Source organism: Tachypleus tridentatus, chromosome 4 (assembly GCF_004210375.1).
Source record: "Tachypleus tridentatus isolate NWPU-2018 chromosome 4, ASM421037v1, whole genome shotgun sequence".
NCBI classification, from domain to species: Eukaryota; Metazoa; Arthropoda; class Merostomata; order Xiphosura; family Limulidae; genus Tachypleus; species Tachypleus tridentatus.
This window is the reverse complement of record NC_134828.1, coordinates 69,442,876-69,468,757: the sequence shown is the minus strand read 5'-3', so window position 1 is coordinate 69,468,757 and position 25,882 is coordinate 69,442,876. Positions and strand designations below refer to the sequence as shown.

General features: G+C 34.9%; 1 protein-coding gene across 8 annotated transcripts in view; it reads right to left on the bottom strand.

Annotated features, from left to right (window-relative positions):
* The window catches only part of LOC143249378 (uncharacterized), a 350,051-nt gene that overhangs the window by 24,307 nt on the left and 299,862 nt on the right, over window positions 1-25,882 (bottom strand). For 2 of the 8 annotated variants that reach the window (XM_076499134.1, XM_076499136.1), the window contains exon 2: window positions 13,735-13,874. The exons of 5 other annotated variants lie outside the window; for them this stretch is intronic. The gene's annotated coding sequence lies outside the window, so the exon portion shown is untranslated. Of the gene's footprint in view, window positions 1-13,734; window positions 13,875-21,138; window positions 21,234-25,882 lie in introns of all 8 variants that reach the window. One more of the 8 variants, XM_076499139.1, reaches the window with a different exon arrangement.

Below are 25,882 nucleotides of genomic sequence, written 5' to 3'. Positions count from 1 at the left end.
GCCTCCTTAGGGCATGAATAGGTGACGTGCACTAGCACTATTGTCTACGACTCAACGTCATGTCCTGAACCTCGCCTTCGCCCGCTGGCGACAATTTTCCCTAACCTCTGCTGTCCGTCATTCATTATTGGTGAAAATTTTATTACCTTTTACAGTTACTACAAGAGATTGAAGGTAAATTGATTATTATTTAGCATATTGTTGTGACTTTACTGAATTTATTAAAATTTTGCTTTCAGATGCATCTGATTCTATGTACAGTGTGACCTCGTTATTCGCGGGGTTACGTTCTTTACCCTCCCGCGAATAGCGAAAAACCGCGAATATTGGATGCAGTTTTAAAACATATATGTATGCGATTATATACTATATGAAATGCTTCCCAAACACTAATGATACTTATACTCATTGATGCAGTAATAATGTAGCAATATTGCATACTGTTATGTATTTCACTAAATTGTACCGTGCGTTACCGGGCTGTGCTTTGCCGTTTGCGTTGTTGGGGAAGCTGAGGCAGTCAGCCAATAGCAGTCCAATCTTGTTTGGTGAAGACGACAATTGATAAAAAACGGCTTGATTGAGTAAATACAACAGAAATCTCCTCGAAAAGCCCTTTCAGTCTCTGTGACCTACAAAACGCAGTTCGCGCATAACCCGCGAATATGCGGGGCCGCGAATGGCGAACCGCGAATAGGCGAGGTCACACTGTATTTTGCTATTCTCAATTAAGTTAAGTACCGGAAGGCTATGATCGGATGCCAATTTAGAAACATGTGTTTCTGTCCATAAGAGGTTCCATGTGTAAATAAATTCTATGTTTTTTCTACTTTGCTATTTTCGTGAGAATAATTTTGTTTTAATTTCAGGGCTAGTAAAATGTCAGCAGTTAAGAAACGAAAAATTGATGATGAGGGAAGGTTATTCAACAGTGAATGGTGCACAAAATATCTTGTTGTCCCACATAATCAAGGTGTTGTCTGCCTCGTCTGTCAAACTACAATTGCAGTCATGAAAGAGTACAATATTAAGCGACATTACGCAACTAAGCACTCCTCCCAGTTTGATGAAATTGTTGGTCAGGCACGAAAGGACAAAATTGAACATTTAAAACATCCATTGAAAAGCAACAAGGTGTTTTACCACTTTCAAGAAAAATTCAGAACTGGTGACAAAACTGAGTTTTAAGCTTTGTGAATGTATGGCAGAAAAGGGAAAGCCTTTCAGTGATGGAGAATTTATTAAAAATTGTTTAACAATATTCACAGAATATGCATGTCCAGAGAAAAAATATTTGGTGGAGCAAACTAGCCTTTCCCGCTTTACTGTCTCACGCAGGATAAAAGATCTTTCAGAGGACATCAAAGAAACTTTGAAAGAGAGATTGAATTCGTGTGAAGCTTTCAGTCTGGCTTTGGATGAAAGCACTGATATCAATGACACATCCCAACTTGTCATTTTCATCAGAGCTGTTACTGCAGGCTTTGATGTTTTCGAAGAGTTTTTAGATATGGCAAGCCTTTCCTCCACAACCACAGGACAGGATATTTGTGAACAAGTGCTTAAGGTTGTAGAAAAGTTTGAACTGAATCCTTATAAATTATGTGGTGTTACAACAGATGGTGCTCCTTCCATGACAGGTAGGACAAATGGATTCACCAAGAAATTTCTAACTGCAATTGGAGCACAAGACGTAGTTGTAAGCCATTGCATTATTCACCAAGAGAGCTTGTGCACCAAAGTTCTGGATTTTGCAGAAGTCATGAAAAATGTCGTCCAATGCGTAAATTATATTCGAACACGAGGATTAATTCATCGACAATTTAAAACTTTTTTAGATGAGCTGGACAGTGAGTATTCAGATGTTTTGTACTTCTCTGCTGTACGTTGGCTTAGTAGAGCTGCTACTTTGAAGAGATTCTGGAATCTGCGAGAGGAGATTAAGTTCTTCATGGAGAGCAAACGTCAGAATGTGGACTTCTTGAGCAATGAGAACTGGCTGAATGACTTAGCATTCCTCACAGACATTACACAGCATCTGTCTGATTTAAACTTAAAACTACAAGGGAAAAGTCAACTTGTGAATAAGTTGTTTGAGCATATTTGTGCTTTTGAGAAGAAATTGGAACTTTTCCAGGTTCAGTTGAGAAGAGCCATATTGACCCATTTTACATGTCTTGCAACCAGGAAACTGGAATTTCCTAATCTGGATTGCACCAAATATGGAACCAGTGTACAAAAGCTGCGTGATGAGTTTGCAAACAGATTTCCAGATTTCAGACAAACTGAAATTAGATTGAAATTGTTCGCTCAACCTTTTGATTTGGCAGTGGAAGACAGTCCTGATGATTGCCAAATGGAACTCATTGAACTGCAGGCTGACATGGACACTAAAAGGAAATTCTCTGAAAACAGTTTGCTAGACTTTAACAAACTCTGTGTCCGTGAAAAGTTTCCCAATTTGTCCCGTCATGCACAAAGAATTGCCTCCCTTTTTTGTAGCACCTACTGCTGTGAGCAATTTTTCTCCAAAATGAAGCTCATCAAAACCAAATGTAGAAGTCAGCTGACTGATGAACATTTGACCAGTCAGTTAAGAGTGGAAACCACTTCTGTCAAAGCTGATATTGACAAGCTCTGCAAGGACTCTAAATTTCAAGTGTCGCACTAAAATGATCACTCATGCAAAAATATAAAATATTATTGCTTGCATTTTGAGAATTTTTTTTAATTTATTGTGCATGTACACGAATAAGCTTGTTTTTTAAGTGGCCCCGCTTGATTGATGAAGTTGGTTATATGGCCCACCGACGAAAAATGTTGCACACCCCTGCTATAAACCTTAGAAGCCATGACTGTGATTAACGCTTATTAATCGGGAACTACAAATATTTAACAATGACTGTTTATAGATTTTGAATATTACAAACAGTTTAATTTCATCGGTAAAAAATCCCACGTGTGATCAGCGAAGAACTAGGTAGTTAAGTGAATTGTGAGTATATCAATTCGAAATTAATTCGCTCATCGAGAACCCTCGGTAAGATGTCAAAAAAGTTTCAAATCCGATATAAGACTCAATGTTGTTTGTATGTTGGTGAAACTTTTGTATATAAATCATTATTTGTAATAACTGCTATAATAAATTGTATTGTATTTTAAAATATATTTATATTATGGGAGAAAACTGTGTGTATCAATCTTATTGGCAAATATAATAAATTTAACACATATCGACATTTAATTAACTTCTAAGTTTAAATTATAATTTAACTCAGTTTTAGGCTATTTGAAAGTGTAACATGTAACATAATAAATTGAAGGATTGTCCGGGATAAATAGTAATACACAACAACTGGGATATGAAAGAGATGAGACATCAACTGGTGTTAATAAAAAACTAAATTGTTGAGATAAATTGGTCCCATTTGACTAATACAGAGCAGTAATAAGTTACAGAATAATTTTAGTTTTTTTACATTATATTAGGAACTGATCTTTCACTATATCAATTGTTTCATTTTTGTCTCATAGTTGGGATTTAGATGTCTGGAAAAAAATTACGATAAGGAGCTACATGTTATTGTTTCACTCAGACATGGAATTACTTTTCATATTTTAATGACGAATTCTACAAACATTGCACAAATTACCTCAGAATAAAAGCCCATAGCAACGATATCGTTAGCAACAGACGATAAAGAAATCTTTCTTTTCGAAAGTACTTGAACCAAAGTTTTTAATTAACGAATATTTTTCTTTTTATGTTTGTATCAATGTAACCTAATTATAAACTTAAAGTATGATACGAATGACAAATCCATAACATAGCCTTTCAACGTCTCTCTTAACTTGTACATACAAGTAATATCTTTCAAAATACTTATGTTACTAATAATCTACCTAAACAAGCAAACAATTAATCAGTGTTAACACTGCCCATTTTTATTTATCATAAAAAATGACATATTAATATATGAAAAGTAAGGAATCTAGCTCATAATGACGTTCTTTAGAGAACTATCTTAGATCAAGACCCAAAATCCCTCAATGAACTTGCTTTCTGTGTTTGCTCGGAAAGAGAATTATATTTTATTAAAAACTGTTTTCGACACTGTTTTTAAATACTGAAAAATATTGCTTAACGTAGGCAGAATACATACAATAACAAACAGTTTAAAAATCATTACGGAGTTTGATAGAAACTGAGAGGTTAATAATAGTGTAGTGGAGAATAATATATTAATAAGCAGAGTTGAAGTGAACCATATAAAATGATCAAAAATGAGAAAATCCCACATTTTTGTATGTATATACAGTTATATACGAAACCTGTAAATTACTATATTTGTATCAAATCCCACGTTAACTGACCAAAATATGGCGAAGTAATTGTCACAAAACCCTAAAATTATACTTATAACTGCAACTTTCCTATAATGTTTTGAAACTGGGCAAGTCCATAATTTTCGTTTCTCAGTGTGTGGGAGACCCGAAGAAAGGTATCTTTGTCTCAAATACCTTGTAAATTTCTCAAAATATGGTCGAATAATTGACCAAAAGCTCCAAATGTATACTTTATTTGAACTCAGACCCTCTGAAAAAATTTAAAATAGGCAGATCCAACTTTTTAATATCAGTGTATTGGGTACATGAACATTTATATTTGTGCCAATTTTTATCTTGATTATTGTAAATATGATGGCACAGGAGCCTGAAATATACACTTTTGGGTTGTTTGTAAAGTCCTTAAACAGAGATAAATCAGAAAAATGGAAACATTATGCGGGCGTATTAGACAAAGTTATAATTTTACCAAGCTTCAAGTCAATCCGAGAAATATGAAGAAACGATGATGGAATGAAAAGTTTCAGGACGAAAAACGATAGAAAATACAACGTCTCTCTATGGAGACATAATTACATTGCATATAAAGCAACAATCTTTACATGTGTGATTCTAAATATTTAAGAATACAAACTACACAATGAACTAGCTGTGCTCTGCCCCACCACCAATATCGAAATCCACTTTCTAGCGTTGTAAGTCCTCTGACATACTGAGGGCTTAATATAAAGTAAATGTTTTTAGACTATAGATGAATGATCTTGTCTATGTGTGTGCGTCTTTGCAAATTAGGCATATTATTATTGTTTTATAAACAGTTTGTAATATCTTTGTATTAAATTCATGAACTATTACACATCACATACGTTCATCTACCTAAGAAAAAAACTGTTTAATTTATTTACTCATATCTCTCAGAAATTCATTTATCTGAAATCCAGAAAATTACATTTAGTAACCAAACAGGTGTTTTCGGTTCTGACGTGTTTTCCCTAAATTTGGGTCCGTTTATCACGACCGGTGGTCTTAAACATAACACAGCGAATTAAAAAGTAATTGATTATTGGGATAATTAACCGATTCAACTTATATAACAAAGTTATATATACGTTACTCCTATAAAATCAGCAACGAATGATGTAAAAATACATTTAACTCCATTTTTAATTTGAATCAACATTACATTGAAAAAATAAATGGATTATCTACCATTGGAAATTTACATTTGAACGATTAGTTTTATCTATATTTATTATATCGTCAGTGTGAAAATCACCCAAACACAACATCTATCCTTTTTTTGACTTCTCACTCGTTGTAAGATTCAATAATATGACTATAGGACGTATTTGAAACTTATATAATATAAAGCTAGTTTGAGTCTGTTTGTATTTTGGGAAGAAATTGTGATGGAACTTGTGAATAAAAATTCAAAATTTTCTTCATTTGTTAGCCAGAAATATGAGGTAAAGTACACGGATATTCTTTAGCTGTCTTCAAAACATCTTCGTCAAGTTATTTAGACTCAATACAGCTATTTCGGTTTTTTTGTTTTAATCATCTTGTATTTTACATCACAAACCTTCATATGCCATCCCCGATATAAAACTGTACTTTTTGAGTGTCGAACAGCTGTACTTACAATATAAGTATGTTTTTGTATAGTTTGATTTCTTGCAAGACAGTTCTTACCATACTTGTAAATACATATTGCACTTTGAGTGTTCCAGCTCGGGAAATGTTGAAATACTGAAATATGGTCAATTATTATACTTAGAGTAGTCCCACTTAGATAGATATAGTTCAAATACTGAATTGTAAAGTTGCTGTATTATGAGTAGCCCCACTCAGATAAAAGTTGTTCAAGTATTGAATTGTTATCATTTATTGTATTTTAAGTGATTCAACTTAGATAAACATTGTTTAAATATTGATTCACACACAAGCGTTCGATCGATAGCGAACCTCCATCCAGCCACCCAGAATCAAGCTGTCTTCTGATATCTTCTCCGAATGTTAGCGTCGTTGTGTTAAAACAACGGTTTTATCTCCTCATGAACTTCTGTGTATGGTAGTACTGGTTCAACGTTGATACAAGCTGGAAACTAACAAAATTAAGTCGGAATAGCTACCGTATTTTAAGATATACACTCTATAATTCCTGCATAATATCTTGCTTCCATAAGCGTGTATTAAAAGTTTTGAATCATGATGAAGGATAACTGCACAGAGAACCAACACCACTAGTTTGAAGTACGAAACAAAACCAAAACCCATATGTATATTTATATGTGATATATCACTAATTTATTATAGTTGCATGATTAGCATTTAATATCTTAAGAGTTAAGCTTTATTTCGTCTACATATGTATGTATATCATTAACAGAAGTTTAAACATTAGTGCGTTTTAATATTACAAGAAGGTATAATTCACGATATTAGAAGTATAGATTGAACTTACATATCACAGAAACAGTTTGACTTTCAACACAAATTACGTGGAGGGCACGCTATGAATAACAAAACTAGTCTGTATTTTAATTGTAACTTGTAAATGTTGTTTCTATCATAACGCTAAACTAATATAATTAATTATAATATTATGTGTACTATGAGCTTGGAATTTTTAGAAGTAAGCGTAGTTGACCGTCATGAAAATGTATAAGAAACCAAGGACAATTAGCAAGAAGAATAGAATTACAGTTATATACCAGGAATCAGTTCAGTGCATTAATCAATATCATACTACGTTAGTGTAATTATATTATTAGAAACCTTTACAATATAATCAGCTTATATCACACAAACGTTAAGAGAATTCTTGAAACATATTTTAGAACTTCCATATAATGAACTACTGCTAAGAAGTCGCAAGTCTAAATATTATGACAGAGAAAACACACATTTTACAGGCCTTTAACTGTATTTTTGAAACAAATTATAATATGTATGTATAATTCTTCATAGAATTAAGTAGTTCTAAATCGTTAAACAAGCGTAAGCTTTATTCAAAGAAAGCTACCACTCAGAAGACTTTAAAAATGATCCCAGTTTTTTTTTTTTTTTTTGCAAAGCTTTTACAAATATTCGTTAAGCACACTATATCTTACTACTTGAGGGAGTTTAATGTGCACAGTTGAGTTTTAGAGGAAGATTCAGAGCTAGACCAAACGTTTCTCATTAAATATACATTGGCTACATTATTTGGTTTAATATTTTATAGAAATTATAAAATGGAAACAAACAAATGGGGCTGGAAATGACAAGTGTGAAAACAAAACAAAACAAACTACAATAGTACGACGAATACAACTTGAACCCAATCAACAACTATCTGGAATTAATAAAGAGCTGTTGAATTGATGTGTAAATGGACAGATAATAAAAAAACTGTTATATAATAATTATCTGGAAATAAAAGGGAATAAGAAACGTTTTCCTAAAGTTTAATGAAAATAACAGGTTACCAAAGGTATTGAAGTCACGAGGATAGATTCGTAAAGATTCTGTTATATTTGCATGGAATCGACAGAGACAGACTCGTATAAATACGACAACAATTACATGGAAGAATACGGATTTAATCAGGTACGCCTGTTTAAGTCAGAAGCGAGAAAGAAGCATGCAAATATTACAATAATTATACAGAACAACAGGGTCTCATTGTCTATTTAAGTCACAAATTGTTGGATATGTACATAAATCTTGCAACATTTACACTGAAACAGTAGGTTTGTGTGTTTTATTATAGTAAATCCACACCGGGCTATCTGCTGTGACCACCGAGGGCAATCGAACCCCTTGATTTTAGTGTTGTAAATCCGTAAACTTACCGTTCTCTCGGTGGGGAATGAAACAATAGGTAACTAAACAGATATAACTATTAAAAATCACCGAAAGAAGAATAAAAATTAAACAAGGAAACTTCACAATAATTCAACGGAAACAGTATGGAGCTGAAGAGCCAGAAGTATTAAACAAGGAAAGTTGAATAGAAAAAAAAAGAGGAAATATTATAATGAATTTATAAGAGCAATAGGGAGATACGTAGGTATTGTTACCACGACCAGAAAAACTGGATAGAAATAAGGCACAAAAATAATAAGGTATGATAAAAACAATTATAATATTTAAAAACAAAATTGAAAATGAATAGCAAAAAAGAAGAATCTTACAAAGGATTTACGAGAATATGGTTTTTACAAAAATTATGGATATGGAAATAAATGAGCAAATCAAAATAATTTAAACATGAGTAATCATACAAAACAAAGGGAGCAGATTTGTATCAGCTGCAGAAATCAGATGAAAGTAATAAGTACGTAAACCAGATGGAGATAAACACGAACTGAGATTTACAAACAAAGGGAGCTGATTTGTATCAGCTGTAGAAGCCAGATGAAGCTGAATGGTGATAATTACGTAAGCCAGATAAACACGAACTGAGATCTACAAACAAAGGGAGCTGATTTGTATCAGCTGTAGAAGCCAGATGAAGCTGAATGGTGATAATTACGTAAGCCAGATAAACACGAACTGTGATATACAAACAAAGGGAGCTGATTTGTATCAGCTGTAGAAGCCAGATGAAGCTGAATGGTAATAATTACGTAAGCCAGATGGAGATAAACACGAACCGTTATATACAAAACAAAGGGAGTTGATTTGTGTCAGTCCTAGAAGCTAAATGAAACTGAATTGAATTATGTAAGCCATAGAGAGACGAACACAAGTTGTCATATACAAATCTGGTTCATATGAACTATAAGAGCCAGATAATAGCGAGATGGATAGGCAGAACAACTCAATAAATAATGAAGAATACAAATCGTAGTAAAGTGGAAAGAAACTTTTTGAAAGTATAACATATTTGCTATAGAGTTATGGAGTGGACAAGAACTATTCAACAACGAGAACCAACAGTAGAAGTCTTCTTCTACAAGTACAAACATCATACACAACCTGTAAAAAGGTAACGAGGTACAAGTACAAACATCATACACAACCTGTGAAAAGGTAACGAGATAAAAGTACAAACATCATACACAACCTGTAAAAAGGTAACGAGATATAAGTACAAACATCATACACAACCTGTGAAAAGGTAACGAGATAAAAGTACAAACATTATACACAACCTGTAAAAAGGTAACGAGATATAAGTACAAACATCATACACAACCTGTAAAAAAGAACTTTAACATGTAAGCTAGAGACAAAAAATAAATAAACAAGTACAACTTAACACTTTTTGACGTGTCGTCCTTCACTCACCATTAATAACCTATAACACTTAAGGTGTTTAGTTAACATGTGACATATCGTCATTGTTAATCACTCATTATGTCAAGTTAGTGTTTATCCATCTTTAACTTTATTATAGTTTCAATTCTACTTTTACTGAAAATGACTCATAAGCAAAACGTGTGCAGTTTGGTGTTTATTTAGAGATACTACCGCAGAAAAGGATATTAGGAATGTTATAATGATTGAACAACGATGCAGCGCAGAAGAAAATCAATTTTCCTATATTACTACCAGCTGGGTAGAAATCTATAATCCTCTTTTCTGCAGGTTAATACGTTTCAAGTGATTCTGGACGTAATAACCTCAGAGAAAATTAAGTGATTTTTTTCCCTCAAAGTATTTCTGTGATGCATTTTACATATTGTTGGGATTACTACGCTTCAAGATGGCGCTTTTAATATTAGGACTAAAGATTGAATCAGCATGCTCCTTCCCTTTGAAGAAGAAAGCATAGCTGAGTTCTTAGAAAGCTTATTAATTTTGAAGCTGAGATGTGGAATAAGCTCAAAAGCTTATCAACTGATAAGCGTATGGTGTAGTTAAATAGTTATAAGAGTATACCATACTGATTTCATATCTTTTCATTTGTATTTTATACGCATCTTTTATGTGAAAAATCTATAGCTGAGCGAGAATTAAATCATGAGTTTATAATCGTTGCTTTACTGTATAAAAATATGTTTCCATAAGCGGAATAGCTCGTACAACCTCAAAGAATAGCAAAATACACCTAGAAAACAACGTATATTGCAATTAATGTAGTAAAGAAAATCAAATTAGTAAAACCAGAAAATAATTATATCATATTAATTCAATCCATTGTGGAAAACAGAAAACAAAAAAGAAACATATGTATCCTTCGTGAATTAGGCCCAAGCACGGCCAGGTGGTTTGGGTGCTCGACTCGTAACCGAGGGTCGAGGGTTCAAATCCCCGTTACACCAAACATGCTCTCCCTTTCAGCCAGCCTCCCGCTAGTACAGTGGTAAGTCTCCGGATTTACAATGCTAAAATCAGGGGTTTGATTCCTCTCGGTGTGCTCAGCAGATAGCCCGATGTGGCTTTGCTATAAGAAAAACACACACAAACACACTCTTTCAGCTGTGATTGACTCTTTACTAGCCAATAGTTCAACATAAGGGACGATGACAAATTGGCTTAGTAATAGCTTTGTCATTTTCACAAACATCCTTTTGTTTAATGCTTGTAAAGTGAAATTATTTAAGTTTCAGAAATTTGCTTGTCCTAGTGCTAATGTAGATTGAAGTTTTACTTCTACAACAAAGTCCAAGACAAAATCTTTTACCGACTTTACCAAAGCTCAGTTTAATTTCAATTTTTGTACATAAGAAATACTTACACCTATCTGACAAATAAATAATCTTAACAGTTTAATTCTAAATATAAATTATCGATTGTGCAGATCTAACACATACATAATTTCAACATCAAATATAACATTCTGTGTTAAATTTCCTATTTGTTTTCAGAAACAACCAATCCTTGAAACACCAAAATGTGTTTCACACAATAAAGCTTCGCGCAGTAACGATTTTTAACGTCTACAAAACTTTTTTCTTCACTGAGTTTTACGAAATGGTAAATTGTACGTAACAGTTAATTCCAACGGCAAAACCTGCGAGTTCGTGTACGTATCTGGATTAAAAACTATTCCATGGTTAATGGATGATGAAATAAGTTAATTTAGAAAGATGTTCTGCATAAGAATAAGGAGCAAAGGTGCGCTATTAAAGAAACAACAACAACGAAACCTAAACATAAAGGAGTGTGTGTTTTTCTTATAGCAAAGCCACATCTGCTCAGCCCACCGAGGGGAATCAAACCCCTGATTTTAACGTTGTAAATCCGGAGACATGCCGCTGTACTAGCGAGGGGGGCAAACATAAAGGAAGCACACGCAATATAAAGAGGATTTCACTTCTGTGCACAGCAGGAATTCTGGGTGTTTAAGTCTCACAACATAGATTGCCTGTGGCTCTTGCCACTCTTCACAAACAAGATATTGTTTTGTTCTTACTTGAATGAACCCGAGAAGATACCAAACTACGCTGTTGAGGATATCATACTACGCTGCCAAGTTCTCTAATTACAAAAAATAATGTATTTTCCTTTGGTAGCCTTCTTCATTTCTAGGTCTCTATAGCTTTTCCTTAACTATGTTATGGAAGCTTGAGGCTCAACCGGAAAGGAATTGCTGATTCATTAAACACTGTTTTGTTTACGTACATTTGTTGTTAAGGGCAGAGCTGCATAATGGGTTGTTTATGCCATACCTACCTCAGCGATGAACTCTGTATATTAACAGGGGTTGTTACTTTAGAACAGTCCATATGCAAATCTCAACGATACATTAGATTTCGTCTAATACGTTGAGTTTCACAATATCAATACTCTTCTGCAGTGGTTCCCCATTTGTTTTTCTCGATGACCATTTTAATTTTATCATCTTTGCGAACCACAAAATAATCTACACCCTATGCTGCTGCTTCCTTTAGTAATTATGTAACATTTCCATGGACCACCTGAAGTAACCAACAGTTGTCCGCAAGCCACAAACTGAGAACCGCAGGACATCTGGCAAAATCTATAAACCACGCGGGCCTGGCATGGCCTAGCGCGTTAAGGCGTGCGCTTCGTAATCTGAGGGTCGCGGGTTCGCGCCCGATTCGCGCCAAACATGCTCGCCCTCCCAGCCGTGGGGGCGTTATAATGTGACGGTCAATCCCACTTTTCGTTGGTAAAAGAGTAGCCCAAGAGTTGGTGGTGGGTGGTGATGACTAGCTGCCTTCCCTCTAGTCTTACACTGCTAAATTAGGGACGGCTAGCACAGATAGCCCTCGAGTAGCTTTGTGCGAAATTCCAAAACAAACAAACAAACAAAAAAAAATAAACCACGCAGGAGATTGAAATGTTTCTTGTATTAAAGTTTAATCGAAGTTACTAATTGACAATTAATGCTCATACACGAATCCAGTTTCAATAATAATAATAGTAATAATAATAACGGTAATAATAATAATAAAAGTAGTAATAATAAAAATAGTAATAATAATAAATAGTAATAATAATAATAAAAGTAGTAATAATAATAATAACGGTAATAATAATAATAATAGTAATAATAAAATAGTAATAATAAAAGACGTATTAAAGCGCTTGGCATGGCCAGGTGGTTAAAGCACTCGATTCGTATAATTTCCGTCACACCAAACATGCTCGCCTCTTCAGCCGTAGAATTGTTATAATGCGACAGTTACTCCCACTATTCGTTGGTTAAAGAGTAGCCTAAGAGTTGGCGGTGAGTAGTGATAACTAGCTGCCTTCCCTCTAGTCTTACACTGCTAAATTAGGGACGGCTAGCGCAGATAGCCGTCGTGCAGCTTTGCGCGAAATTTAAAAACAATCACGTATTATGGCTAACAAAATTTAAATATTTGCAAATCACCGCGGCCCGGCTTGACCAGGTGGTTAAGGCACTCAACTCGTAATTCGCGGTTTCGAATCCCCGTCATACCAAACATGCTCGACTTTTCAGCGTGGGGATGTTATAATGTGACGGTAAATCCCACTATTCGTTGGTAAAAGAGTAGCCCAAGAGTCGAAGGTGTGTGGCGATCACTAGCTGCCTTCCCTTTAGTCTTACACTTCAAAATTATGAAAAGCTAGTCAGATAGCCATCGTGTATCTTTGCACGAATTTCAAACCAAACCGAATCTCTAGACGGTTTTCGGGCCTCTTTCAGAGAAATAATTGGAACTACTGGCTATTACAGTGTGGTTCAAGATATCAGATAATCATTTTTACTTTACGAGGGATCGTGGGTATGCAAAATGCCTCATGACTGCAGATGCTATCTTCAAATACCCAAGCATATCTAGTAAGTTATATGTACAGAGAGAATTGTATGTTTTACCCTAATATGGTAATAAAAATGCCTGTGATACATTTTGTTTTCCATCGCTCAGTATTCAGTAATGTAAAAGCAGAAATCTTCATTTAAAACAGGTCAAAATATAAGTATATCTTACTAAATTAGATTAGAATAACTAAACTTACAGTAACGGATTTATCGATGCTCGACTTTTCGTTTCAAGTCTTTGTTTCAAAGATCAAGCAGCTTTCTTTGATATTTAGCATTTTTTCACTCAGTCGACCCGATGTTACTGATGACGTAAGCGTACACACTGTTGATTAATCTGTTTTGGATAGGCAAGATTGGATATATTTCTCAAAGCGTAAGTCCATTTATTTCGAAAACATAACAAAAATATATATACACTGCTGGCCCAAATCTTGAGGCCAATGAACATAAAGAAAAAATATGCATTTTGCGTTGTTAGACTCAACCACTTATTTGAGTAGAGATTCGAAAGATGAAAATACAAAAGGAAAATAAAAATAAAAACATTTTTACCATTTAATAGGGAAAATGTGAACACTATGAAATTAGCCTAAAATACTAGCTGGTCAAAAGTTTAAAACCATACTGAAACGAAGCGTTAATCGGTAAACACGTAACGAAATTTAGTCATTTGTGTTCAAGCATTAGCGTTGTCAACATCTCCAACTGACATCTCCTGTGTTACATTGAGTAAAAACATGGCAAAGGCTAAAACGTTGACAGAGTTTGAACGTGGCAGAATTGTCGAGCTGCAAAAGCAAGGTCTCTCTCAACGTGCCATTGATGGTGAGATTGAGCGAAGTGAAACTTCTGTTGCGAATTTCTTAAAAGACCCTGAGGGATACGGAACGAGAATTTCAAGTGGTTGGCCCAAGAAAATTTCGCCGGCGTTGTGCAGAAGGATTCGACGGGTTATCTGGCAAGACACCAGCCGATCGTCGAACCGGATCAAGGCCCTTACAGACGTAGAATGCAGCTCAAGAACAATAAGACGTCATCTACGAGAGAAAGGCTTTAAAAACCGTAAACGCCTTCAAAGGCTACACTTCCTTCCACACCACAAAACAGCTCGGTTAAACTTTGCTGAGAAGCACCAAACATGAGACGTAGAAAAGTGGACGAAGGTTTTGTTCTCTGATGAGAAAAAAATTTAACCTGGATGGTCCAGGTTTCCATCGTTACTGGCACGATAAAGATATCCCACCGGAGACATTTTCTACACGACACAGTGGAGGAGGTTCCATCATGATTTGAGGTGCTTTCTCCTTCCATGGAACAATGGAGCTTCAGGTTACACAGGGATGTCAAACAGCAGTTGGCTACATTGGCATGTTAAAGAGAGCATTGATGACTGAAATGACTGAAAGCCATTGCTTGTGTGTAAATGACTGGATCTTTCAGCAGGACAACGCTGAAATCCACAATGCCCGCAGGACAAAGGATTTTTTCATGACGAATAACGTGATTCTTTTGGACCATCCAGCATGTTCACCCGAACTGAATCCCATTGAAAATTTTTGGGGGTAGATGGCGAGGGAAGTCTATAGAAATGGACGTCAATTCCAAACAGTGCATGATCTTCGTGAAGCCATCTTCACCACTTGGAATTACATTCTAGCCAGCCTTCTGCAAACGCTTATATCGACCATGCCAAAGCGAATGTTTGCAGTTATTCGCAATGACGGCCGTGCAACTCACTACTGAGACTTCTTGTTGGGCATTTCCTACCCTGTTTAGGACTTCTTTTTGGTATGGTCTTAAACTTTTGACCAGTTAGTATTTAGTCTAATTTCATAGTGTTCACATTTTCCCTATTAAATGCTAAAAGGTTTTTTCAGTTTTATTTCCCCTTTTCTTATTGTAGTCTTTCGAAGCTCTACTCAAATAAGTGGTTGAGTCTAAGAACACAAAATGCATATTTTATTCTTTGTGTTAATTGGCCTTAATATTTTGGCCAGTAGTGTATATGTATAAAGCTATTTAATATTAAATATATTTAAGAGTTTTCTTTGCAGCTTCTAACTTGTTCGAGATACAAAAATCAGACTAAACTTCAAATGATACATGCGCTAAAGTGCAAGTCAGTTATAACAAAGTCCAGACATGGCCGTTACTACATTAAAAGTGCTAACCAGAAGAGAAAGTAACAAATACCAACCGACTACAAGGAGAGAATAGCCGGACTGAACAATGCTTTTAAAGCAGGGTCAAGACTTCTCAATATTTGGACATTTCGGCAGAATGTCACGGGTTCAAACCTTAGACCTAAAGGCCTTCCTTCAAAAATGTTATTTACAGACGACTATGTCCGGTCTTAATTAATCACAAAACGTATCGGAGAAATCTTACACAGTAAATGAACAACAACAACAAAAAAACACCAACGAAGAATATTTTCAACTAAATACCAAGCGTGACAACATATTATTTTTGATTGTTATATGTGTATATTTTACTTACGAAAACCGTTTCTAAGAGAGATAACAAAGTAATTTCAGCGTGATCTTATCAGATACTTATTTTGAATCCGTAGGAAAATGTATCTGTTTCCCTGCAATGCTAGTGCTGAATTTTATAGCTGCATGTGGGGAAAATTTACTCAATTAACGTAGACGTTATAGAAACGTACAGTATGACACGACTCCATCTAAGCACTTTAACAATGTTTTCTCTAGAATCTGTGGAGCGCAGAGTTGTTATTGTAAAGAAAAAAATGTTACGATTGAATTCAGAGCATAAATAAAAGTACTACGTCGTAGGTTTGAGGATTTTAATGGACTGCAACTGCCTGATAAATGAAAAGGGATCGACGTATCGGCTTCTCCGTCGAGGCTTAAATAGGCAGTTGCAGGCCATTAAAGTTCTCAAACCTGCTGCAATAATTTTGCCCAAAGTTCTACTGAAATAAGCTATTACATTACAATGTTCGTGATGTACAAATTTTGGATTTGGCATTGTGATAAAAAACAAACTCTTCTAGATATTCGAAACTAGATATTTTTGTTTATTAACGTGAGACAGTCAACATTAAGTTAATATGCAATAGACTACTCATAAAACATTGTGTTGAATTTGGCCTAGAGCTTAAAGTGGCGGGACCACGAAGCAGAGAATGCAAGATTCGCGTCACGTTGCCGTAAAAACTCGCTTCATGTTTTGGGGCTATGGGTACGCTAAAAGAAAGATAGCCTCACAAGAGCAGCCCAAGAAGTGATGGCGGATGGTTTCTATTAGCTTTTTTCATCGCAGTTAGTTAAAAATTAGGGATGACTAAGGCCTTTGTGTAGCTCTGTGCAAAACATATAAAACAAACGAACCAATTACTTACATTTACTTCTGAATATGTAGACTTCTATAAGTTAATATAAAATGACCAAGGCATTTTAATATACATAGATACTTGTGAACTGTTCGATATTTAGCAAACTCTAGTTAGAAAATAATTGAATACGATAGCAGGTGGCATTGACATATCACGTTGTTATAATATATACGATTGCAATTTTTGTATTTATATACATTAATGACAAAATGAAAGAATGGTTGATACATTACTTATATTTACAATTAATACTAATGTCTTCGGTTTTGCTAGCTGTGAAGAGAACGCTGCTGGTTTACAAAGAGATTTATATATTTAAGTGACTTGGGAAAATAAATGATAGATGGGTTGTAATTATAACAGTTGCAAGATACTGCATACCGGTTATCACAATTAGGATAGGAATAACCTTAACTGTGTCATGAAATAAAAAAAATATTGGTGCAATACCTGATCAGTCTCTAAGGCCCTCCAAGCAGTGTACCAATGTTAGTGATAGGGCAAATAGGATTTTAGTTTGTATCCACAGAAATACTGAATACATGTTTAAAAACTTATAATTTCATCACATAGGTCATCGGTTAGGTGGCATTTCTAGTACTATGTTTAGTCTTGAGTTCCTTACCTTAAGAAAGACATTGAATTGTTGGAAATGGCTAAGAAGAGGGTTGCTAAAATGGTACCTAGGATGGAGGGGTTATCATATGAGGAGAGATTCAGATCCTTAAAATGTTTTCTCTTGAAAATGAAGAGTTAGAGGGAATTTGATTGAAATGTTTAAGATTGTAACAGTGAGAATTATATAAGTAGGGAATACAAATATAGATTTAGGCATGATAAAAGCCATCTTCAACTATGACTATTTTATTTATCAAATAGGGTGATTGGCCTATAGAATAAGCTGCCTTCTGATGTTGTGCAGACAGTAAATTTGGGTGAGTTTAAAAGAAAGCTTGATAGGTATTTGGTTTGGGTTATTTTGAATTTCACGCAAAACTACTCGAGGGCTATCTGTGATAGCCGTCCCCAATTTAGCAATGTAAGACTAGAGGGAAGACGGCTTGTCATCACAACCCACCGCCAACTCTTGGGCTATTTTTTCACCAACGAATAGTGGGATTGACTATCACGTTATAACGCCCCCACGGCTGAAAGGGCGAGCATGTTTGGTGTGACGGGGATTCGAACCCGCGACCCTCGGATTACGATTCGAGTGCCTTAACCACCTGGCTATGCCGGGTCCCTATAGATATATGAATGATAAGGACTGATTTTAATTTTTTATTTAATAGTTTTTGTTTGGTGTAGAGACTGGGAAGGACCATCAAGCCCCTTACCGTCCCTGCACATTAAGTTACGTTGTAAATTTTAAATAACCTAACGATAGCAGAGTTAAACAAAGTGTAACTTTCATGAAAAACAACAATAAAAACATCGCGAATCTCTGTCAGTTGAGAGAGAATATAAATATTACAAGATAGCACCTTTCTCATACGGGTCTTTTAAAGCAAAATGTAATTAAAAACGAAAGAAAAAGTTAAAGTGAATAAATGCATGAAGTTAACATCGAAGCACGTGCGTTTACACGTGCTGAATCGAATGTAAAATCGAATAAAGGCGTGGAGCGATTGTTGATGCCAACTTTATATTCAATTGGGTAACCCTCATCGCTCCAGGAGTGAAGACCACACCAGTAATAAATCCAAATGAACAGAGCCTGGGAAGACATTAGTCACACATCGCACGAAGCTACTTATGGAATGCACCAAGTCTTGAGAGCACTAAAATCGCTGTAGAGCCGGGGATCAACGACTTAGCGTTATCTCATAAGATAAAGTTGATTTGAACAATCACTCTCACTACTTGCTTTTCACAATCTCTTCACGCTTTCGTCAATATAAAACGGACTCTCAACGTCTCTATTAAACACTGAAATTTCATCCGGGACGTCAACCAACAAGTGTACATTAAACTTTAATATTCAGTTGGAAGCACAGAAACAAAATATGTTATTGCAAGGGGTGACTGGTGCATGGTACATTTCGTATCAGGATTATTAATCATTGGAGTTCTTGTCTTATAGTGTTTACCGCTCGGTAACTACTTTTGTTTCATTACGATTTCAGGATATTCATACCTTACATACCTTTGTAGGTTTTTTTTTTTTCATTTTGAAACTAAAGCGGCTTTGTTTAAAATAAACAATATATGCCTGAATATTTGAGCTAAGCAACTTTAAAATATGTGTGAACAAGCGTAATACACAAAGAGAGAAAATAATGATATATAATGTGATATACGCAATGAAACAGGTAGTATAGAATAAAACAAAAATACACGAAGTTCAAGACCATTCTCAGTTTTCCTAGAAACGTAAGTGCAACATGATGTGAAAGTGCATTTTTACACATCCTAACGTTGACACTTTCACACGACCCAAATTCCAACAATAATTGGTTATTTGCGTTAGCGCAAAGCTTCACAATAGCTTATCTCCAGGAAAACGAACCTTGAATTTTAGCGTTACAAGTCCGAAAGCTTAATGTTGACCCACTGTGAATTTTTACACTTCAAAAGTCCAACCTTAAACGCTAAAAATCTTAGTAAATCTGCACTTAATGGCATATGGTATAAAGATGTAATTCGATGTAATGTGTCGTCCAAATGTTACACAAACAAGTACAAAAAGTCAGTATTCGTATGTCAGTAATTACATTAATTTGTTTGTAGTTTTATATTTTTATTGACGAAATCTGATCCATGAATAACTTCTACTTCCAGCGATAATTATAAACTATTCAAACAAAATTTGTAATTAATTGTTGAAGCAGCTTCATAACTTTTTTAATGACTAATTGTTAGAAATTAATTCATGAAACGCAAAACAATCCTCTTACAAACTTTTACTCTTGCTGTCGTCATTAGGGTAGGTATGTTAATCATTCAGAGAACTATTCAGCTGTCCTGGTTCGCACAATCAAGTTATAATCAGTAATTAGGTAGTATACTTGAAAAGGGCCCATGTTTTCGTACGTTACTCAGCGCATCTGATTACAATGAATTACTCCTACATCAGAGTAAATCCGCAGTCTATTTGATTTGCATCTCCTCAGGCGGGACAAGATACTTGATACGTTAATAAATTCCCACGAGAATGATTGGTGATACTAGCAAGAGGTGTATACAAAACGAATATGAAGTGAATGAAGTCGAATCAGTCATGAGGCCTTTCCGCAACATTTTGAATATGAAAATTTAACTTACGTATAATACCAGCCCCATGTGCTTTATGTAGGAGATTCTAACTTAAAAAAAAAAACAAAACATAAAAGAGTTTGTTATCTTTGTCACTAGATGACAGCACTATAGTAATTCTTGGGCTTATTATACCAATTTATCTCGACAACATTTATTTTTGCAAGCGTCGCTAATTTGCAAAATACTCTGGAGATTTAGGTTTAGTTATAAACAGATTTAGGGATCACACATTCCGCTAGTATTAGCTTATTTCATTAAAGGAGATAATGATCTAAAAAAATTAGTAAGTAAATTAAGCTCTCTGTTAATTTTAGTTAAGACTCGGCGAATACTATAAGAGACTTGTATAACTTTAAAGTATTTTCGCATACGGGTCGGTCGGTAAAGACCAAATAGAAAAGGATCAGGGAGTTTGGCTTTAGTGTAGTCAATACAGTGGTGTTCACTGTAGCCAGTCTAATTCAAACCAAATGACCTATTGTTTTAATATAAATATGTTACGAAATAATTAAAATCCCCTCTCTCATAGTGGGTCTGCAGTTATCAGCTAAAATTGGGTTTCGATACCCGTGACGACCAAAACTCAGATAGCCTATTGTGTAGTTTTGCACTTAAACACGGTGAATCACAAAGCTACCGAAAACATTTTAGTAAAAGTAATTACGTTTAGCCGGTCTTACAATAATCTCCCCCCTGTAAGTCTATAGATTTACAATGCTTAAAAATTAGGGGGTTCGCTTCCCCTCGATAGACACACCCACACAGGTGTTACAACAATTTAATTTTGTTCTATTAATGTCTATCAAAATTTTTGTAGACGATTATTTTGAAATTAAATCATTAATGTGGTAAAATCACGCTAATGGACAAGCATGATCTTAAACGAACCTAAAGTAAGGGTCTATGTTTGTATTTGATACAGTCCTAAAACAATAAATATGAAAAACACGCCTAAATTATTTGCTATTTAAAATTCAACCTGAAATCGTTTCTTGTGTTGATATACTAATGGATACAATTTCAATGTTGCTGGCCATTGATGTCTCGCTATGGCTTAGTGGTACACTTGAGGGCCTACAACGACAAAACATGTCTCAGTCCTCGATGTGAACATAATGAGGACAGCCCAAATAATGCAATGGAAATAGAAGTACACACTTTTGGCAACACCTTAAAATTTGTGTATAAACAAGAAGGTAGTCATTGATATTTAGAACACAACAAAAAATTTGGAAATAGAAATTTCCAATTGGATTTAAATATTTAATCTTTCTATTTTAAATATTAAATCTGTCTTATTTAAATTTTAAATAAAAGTAAGCTCTTCATGATGGCTGGGTCACAAGGTCCAAATCCTTACTCGAAGTACTATTCCTGTTTGTGTGTGTTGTTAGGGGGGGGAGTTGGATTGTTTTGACTTTCGCACAAAGCTGCACGAGACTATCCGCGTTAGCTATCGCTACTTTAGCAGTGTAAGACTAAAGGGAAGGTAACAAGTCATAATTACCCAAAGCCAACTCTTGGGCTACTCTTTTACTAACGAATAGTGGGATTGACCGTAACATTATAACCCCCTACCGCTGAAAGAGCTAGCATGTTTGGAGTGACAGGGATTCTAACCCAAGACCCTCAAGTTACGAGCCAAACGCTCTAATCACATGTCTTCTGGGAGGTTAGTAAATTCACTTAGTTACAATACTAAAAAATCTGGGATTCATTACACCATGAAATGTTTACACGTTTTAACAATGGCGGCTAGGTGCGTACATTATTCTTTCAAAAACTTGGAACAAAATACAGGAACAATGAAATACGAAACTTAGGTATATTTTTGGATACGAAAGGTTATATAAGGTTTTGCAAAATAAATCAACGAAGGCAATTAAACAGCAAATTTTAGGTAAAATAAACAGACAAACTTGAAAAAAGTGTTACTGTCAAAGAATTGCTTTTCCTCCCTGAAATTCTACATCATATCCTCACACATATTATGAGAGTTTCGTTTGGCTTAATTTAATTTATGAGATAAAAACACGGATTCAAATACAGTCTGTGTGCTTGTCAAACATAAAGCTACACAATGGGCTATCGGTACTATGCCCGACATTGGTATCTGGACACAGTATCTGGTATAGGCCTCCAGGCTAACGTTGCAATGCTGCATCAACACTTCCTTTACAATTTCAGAATAACTCTTATTTCCACACGTATCCTACACATCCGAACAAAGCTGACATGGCCGTTAATTAAATTCAGTTTCGAAAATCTTAAACTACTAAGTACATGAAGTTCTTTCAGTACAACGTAACTTAGTTTCTATCCTGATAGTTTTCCCATTTCCTTCGATAGTATGAGTGGAAGTCCAAATTTACTTGGGATGAATGCAGAGTTACGATAATTTTTTCTTGTTATTTGCCACAGTAATTAACATTTAAGGTTTTGTGAGTCATAATTCTTATTCAATGTTACATTTTACTAAGTTCAACACATTTTTTATTCATATTAAAATTAATCCCAAAAATATTAATTTTGCAAGTTATAATCTACGATTTAAAAAATTTTAAACACAACTACAGTAATTCTATATATGTGTTGATGTCAAATAACATTTCTAGTTTGATTTCGTCGTCAAGCGCAGCGCTACGCTACGGGTTATCCGTGCTTTACCGACAAGAATGCCCCCGCCAGTACAGCCGTAAGCCTATGGATTTACAATGCTAAAATTAGGGGTTGGATTCCCTTCGGAGGGCTCAGCAGGTAGCCCGATGTGGGTTTGCTATAAGAAAAAACACGCACACACCAACAAGAAGTACTAAAATTCGGGTTTTAGCTTTTTAAATCTGAAGACCTGCCACTGATAGGCACCAATGTTGTGACTAAACCACTTATTAATGTTGAATAAACGTTTCTGTGTTGTGACTTAATCTAGTGGCTAAACCATTTATTAATGTTGAATAAATATTTTTGTGTTGTGACCTAATCTAGTGGCTGAGCCATTTATTAATGTTGAATAAATATTTTTGTGTTGTGACCTGATCTAGTGGCTGAGCCATTTATTAATGTTGAATAATGCTTTAATAGTATTTCATTTCATTCAAACCTTTATGATTTAATAGCATAGAGAAATAGTAAATAATGAATGAAATTTCTAGTACATTATTTGAAAAACAATTTGATGATCATATTTATATAGTTTTTAGGCTTATTCTGCAAGTGAGTTTGTTTGTCTGGAGTTTCGAGCGAAGATATACGAGGGATATCTACGCTAGCCGTCCCTAATTTTGCAGTGTAGGATAGAGAGAGGACAGCTACTCATCACCATCCACTGTTGAGCTACTTTTTTTTATCAACGAATAGTAGGATTGACCGTAACATTATAACGCCCCCACAGCTGAAAGGGCGAGCATGTTTGATGTGACGGGGATTCAAATCCGCGACCTTCAGATTACCAGTCGAGTGTCTTAACCACCTGGTCACGCCGGGCCGGGTTAAGTGAGCTTACTATAGAGATACTCATATAATGCCACCAAGAAAACTCAATCCCATACTTATAACAGCAAGATAAAAAATGTAAATAACTCTGCATGCTGTATAATCGTTTTCTGAAAACGAATACAAAAAGTTCTTAAACACCAAACAATAAGATAGAGAAATCACTGTTCTGAAAACACGTTGTTGTTACTGTTTTAATGAAGTTAATACATAAGTGACTCAGAAAGACCTACATGTAACGCCCCCAGTGTTAAAACGGTGTGTCTACGTACTTTTACTGCTAGAAACCGGGATTCGAATACAAGTGGTGGACAGAGCACAGAATGCCCTTTGTGTAGCTTTGTGCTTTATAATAAACGACAATAACCAAAATGTAACACATTCCCGTCTTAGCTGTCAAATCAGTGGTACTGTTTATTTAACTGTAAGAGAATGATTTTAGTTCATTCTCACGATGTGTAGACAGGGAAAAGAAAATAAGTTGAATTTTGAAAGAAAAGAACAAAACTCACATTTTTTTCTGAATCAAATTAAGTAGCCCCACAAATCATCTTAAATATAAGAAAGACTTACTTGCGATTTAAAATAATAACTGCATACCATAAGATGACTCACTAAAAATTAGGGTTAGACCCCACTGTAGCCAGATCGTAGATAGTAACGGTATAAGTTTCATCTTAATCAAAAACAAACAAACAATATTAATCGTGTGATGATTTTTGTCTCAGAATCAACTAAGTTTAGGCTTTGGAATGTTTTGTTTTGAATTTCGCGCAAAGCTACTCGAGGGCTATTTGTGCTAGCCGTCCCTAATTTTGCAGTGTAAGACTAGAGGGGAGGCAGTTAGTTATCACCACCCACGTCCAACTCTTAGGCTAATTTTTTACCAACGAATAGTGGGATTGACCATAATATTATATCGCCCCCACAGCTGAAAGGGCGAGCATGTTTGGTGTGACGGAGATTCGAACCCGCGACCCTCGGATTACGAGTCGAGTATCTTAGCCACCTGACCATGCCAAGCCCCAAATGTAGAGAGAAATAGGTGTATATTTTGTTATTGCTTTAAAACAAAATTTATATCGTATAAACGTTGAATTTTGTATACGTAACTATTATTCTCGTAGTTAAACGGCTAAGAACTGTCATACACAAATGTTCAACATGTTGTTATTTCGAAGTAAGTAATACTTTATGACTAATTATAAGTCATTTATAGACACATATTAACTACTTGTTTTGCAGCATACTATATAAGTATGATGTAATTTGTTAAATAATCATAATTATGCATTTAAAGAAAAACGAGTAACTTATCTCTTGTAAACTGATCTTATGGTTTACAGAATAATTCCTTTATTAGAAAGATACGTGATTACCAAAAACACTATATCAGGGAGGCAAATCATATTAAAACCTTACATTTTAACTATCTGAAATATTCTTTTCAAAACAAACTGAAGTAAGTAATAATTAATACAAAAAATCACATGATAATGCAAGAGTATACACATGAAAATTAAATAAAAAAAGCTTATTAATCACATTAAAAACAAGGTACTTATTATTACATTTTATGTTTTGTCATCAAGACTTGATAAATGGCTCCACAAGGACATCAAAGGTGCTCCACCATACTTTATTATAGCGGGTCACTAGAAGCTTCATTCCCCAGGAACATTCCTGAATTATAATGCAAATTCGCGTGGGAGAACGGGAAAAATAGTCTTCGTCAAACTGTGTCATATAACGTTACAACCAGCTCCCTCTGGGCAGCACAATAAAAACCATCTCGTTTCACCATATAAGATGAGTGAGAATCCTGCAGATGTCCTCTCGGTCCCATTGCTTATCGCGATTCTAATAATGAATGGACTTGTTCTGAACATCGATAAGGTTTTAGTGAGAAGGTTACAAAATAAAGAGCGGAAAAATTGCAAAGGAAAAGAGAGAATTCTATCATAGATCAAAGTTCTTATTATTTGTTTTCATAGAACATCCATGGTATTGTTCAATAACGATATATCAATAACTGTAGTCTAACACATGGAAGAGAATGTGTGACTTACGAGAAAACAGACAAACAACACTTCCAAAGATTGGAAGACTTGGAAAATCTTTGAAAATTGTTATAACATTTTATAAAAAATGTGGTTAAAAATCTTTCGTCATATTGACGCTACACTATATTGACTTAGTACTTATTTAATTTAACAATCGAGCATATTTAT